General features: G+C 39.8%; 1 non-coding gene across 1 annotated transcript; it reads right to left on the bottom strand.

Moving 5' to 3' along the window:
- Positions 1-260: 260 nt before the first annotated feature.
- On the bottom strand, positions 261-365 carry LOC112067532 (U6 spliceosomal RNA). Its single transcript, XR_002893327.1, has one exon. It is a non-coding gene; the product is annotated as a U6 spliceosomal RNA (small nuclear RNA).
- Between the last annotated feature and the right edge of the window lie 3,208 nt (positions 366-3,573).

The raw sequence follows: 3,573 nt of genomic DNA, 5'->3' as shown, positions 1-3,573 counted from the left end.
GTGGATATATGTATATGTATAACTGATTCACTTTGCTAGTTATAAACCATTTCCATCACCCCAAAATGGAATTTCCATTTCCATCATAGTTCCCCCTCATGCCTCTCTGCAGTGAATCCCCCTCTGCCCTAGGCAACCACTGTTCTATTTGTTACTATAGATACAGTTTTTCCTATTCTAGAATTTCCTGTAAATTGAATGATACAGTATATACTCTTTCTAGTTTACTATTTTTTATCATGGTAACATATGTATAACAAAAAAATATGGAATGCTTCATAAATTTGTGTCATCTTTGTGCAGAGGTCATGCTAATCTTTCCTGTATAGTTCCAGTTTTAGTATACATGGTGCCAAAGTGAACACAGTATGTAAAACACAGTATGTAAAGACCTCTTTCATACCTGGGTTTGTTTTTTGTTTTTGCATGGCATAATATTTTTGTGATTCACTCCTGTTATTGCATGTTCAAGATATTTTAAATATATTTTAAAAGCAAATAGTGCTTTTAGACTGGATACTTTTTTGAATACCACCATTCAAATACTAAAAATTTAAATAGGGACTTCCCTGGTGGCACAGTGGTTAAGAATCCGTCTGCCAATGCAGGGAACACGGGTTCAACCCCTGGTCCAGGAAGATCCCACATGCCGCAGAGCAACTAAGCCCGTGGGCCACAACTACTGAGCCTGCGCTCTAGAGCCCATGCACCACAACTACTGAGCCCACGCACCTAGAGCCCGTGCTCCACAACAAGAGACGCCACTGCAATGAGAAGCCCGCATACTGCAACGAAAAGTAGCCCCCGCTCGCCACAACTAGAGAAAGCCCGCATACAGCAACGAAGACCCAACGCAGCCAAAAATAAATAAATTTTTTTAAAAAGTTAAATAAACTTGAGTAATTTCTTGATTTCACATGGTATTTGTTTATTAACAAAGAAAAGGATCCTCTGCTATTTATTTTCAGAATTGATTGATTTCACAAGTGAGAACGTAATGGTGGCCCATATAAGGATGATATCAGAGCAGGGCAACAGGGATAACTCTATGGTAGCAGGTAACGGCAACCCATTGTGAGGAGAGCATTGGAGAGAGTGGCAGGGGCAGGGGCAGGAGATTGGCTCATACAGAGGATTCAACACATAATAAAAAATATTTCAGGGACTTCCCTGGTGGTCCAGTAGGTAAGACTCCACACTCCCAATGCAGGGGGCCCAGGTTCAATCCCTGGTGGGGGAACTAGATCCCGCAGGCATGTCGCAACTAAGAGTCTGCATGCCTCAACTAAGAAGTCCACATGCCTCAACTAAGAAGCCCACGTGCCACAACTAAGAAGCCCACATGCCACAACTAAGAGTCTGCATGACACAACTAAGAGTCTGCATGCTGCAACTAAAAGATCTTGCATGCCACAGCGAAGATCCTGCGTGCCACAACTAAGACCCAGCGCAGCCAAAATAAATAAATAAAATATTTAAAAATATATATATATTTCAGATAATGGTAGCCAGATTTCTCACTGACTGATAAGGAAGAAACAAAAACAAAAAGGCAGGAAATTAGATGAATCCCGTGTTATTGAACTGGGTTTGGAATTATCAATGTGTTTACAATACAGGTGGATAGTTCTAGAAATAAATATAGAAGGAAGGTATATACTTACACTTCCTAGGTCTGACCACAGAGTGGGACTGGAAGCAGAAATATCCTAGTAGAGTATATCTAGGACCTAGATGTTGGTTTCTAAATAACATCGTCACTAAAAGGAACCAGTGTTCCTTGAATAAATAGCTGATTCCAGAGAGGAACAGGGAAAATACAAGTTCAGCTTGGAATATCTTATTGTGCTGAGAAGTATGGAAATGATAAAAATAAATGATGGAGAGATGCCAAGAGGACTCAGGATCTGGCTTGAAGGAGCTCCCGCTAGCCAAGTCTGGGATAATTTGAGCATCGAACCAATGATATATATATATATTTTAACCCCATTTCTGGTACATTCTAGCAGAGTCACCACAGGCATTTAATCACCCTGAGCCTCATTATATTTCCTTTTTAAAAAAAAATTTATTTATTTTATTTATTTATTTTTGGCTGTGTTGGGTCTTCGTTGCTGCGCACGGGCTTTCTCTAATTGCGGGGAGCGGGGGCTACTCTTCTTTGTGGTGCGCAGGCTTCTCATTGTGGTGTCTTCTCTTGTGGCCGAGCACGGGTTCTAGGCACATGGGCTTCAGTAGTTGCAGCATGCAGGCTCAGTAGTTGTGGCTCGCGGGCTCTAGAGCACAGGCTCAGTAGTTGTGGCACACGGGCTTAGCTGCTCTGCAGCATGTGGGATCTTCCCGGACCAGGGCTCGAACCTGTGTCCCCTGCATTGGCAGGTGGATTCTCAACCACTGTGCCACCAGGGAAGCCCGAACCAATGATATTTATATATTATAACTCACTGAATTAAATAGAATCCATGACATAAACAAATGAATAAAATATGGGGAGAAGAGACAGCTTTTTCTTATAGTAAGAGAGAAATAGAAAAATACCATTTGGCAACTATCACAGTAATAATTGAAGAAAGAATCATCAATGGGTGCTAACACTAGTAGATAAAAATGTGATGAGGAACTAAATATTTGTATAGTTTCATAGTATCTCCACACAAAATACTTATTAATTACAAAGAAGAAAAATAACTTCACAATGGAGAAAATTAGAAGACATCATCTTAATCAAGTGATCAAATTTAACACCACCAACAATGTACAAATTGGCACTGTGTATCACTAAATAGGATATGAGTGTTCATCGGACAAATCCAAACTGAGGGACAGTCTATGAAAATACTATGTCTTATAATCTTCAAAAATGTCAAGGGCATGAAACTCAGAGACTCAGGAACTGTCCCAGATTGAAACAGTCTGGAGAGACATGACAACTGAGTACAAGGCATGAACCCAGATTGGATCCTTTATAGGTACTATAAAGAATATAACTGGCAGAATATAATTGACAGAATATAAAGAATATAATTGACATCATCAAAAAATCTACAAACAACAAATGCTGGAGAGGGTGTGGCGAAAAGGGAACTCTCCTACACTGCTGGTGGGAATGTAAATTGGTACAGCCACTATGGAGAACAGTATAGGGATTCCTTAAAAAACTAAAAATAGAGCTACCATATGATTCAGCAATACCACTCCTGGGCATATATCCAGAGAAAACCATAATTCGAAAAGATACATGTACCCCAACGTTCATTGCAGCACTATTTACAATAGCCAGGACACGGAAGAAACCTAAACGTCCATTGACAGATGAATGGATAAAGAAGATGTGGTACATATATACAATGGAATAGTACTCACACATAAAAAAGAACAAAATAATGCCATTTGCAGCAACATGGATGGACCCAAAGATTGTCATACTGAGTGAAGTCAGGCAAAGACAACTACTGTATGATATCGCTTATATGTGAAATAGAAAAAAATGGTACAAATGAATCTATTTACAAAACAGAAAGAGTCACAGCTGTAGGAAACAAACTTATGGTTACCAAGTGGGAAGGGGGGTGG

The sequence above is a fragment of the Physeter macrocephalus genome, chromosome 12, assembly GCF_002837175.3.
Source record: "Physeter macrocephalus isolate SW-GA chromosome 12, ASM283717v5, whole genome shotgun sequence".
Taxonomy (NCBI): Eukaryota; Metazoa; Chordata; class Mammalia; order Artiodactyla; family Physeteridae; genus Physeter; species Physeter macrocephalus.
Note: the sequence above shows the minus strand (reverse complement) of the source record. Positions and strands in the feature narration are given on the sequence as shown.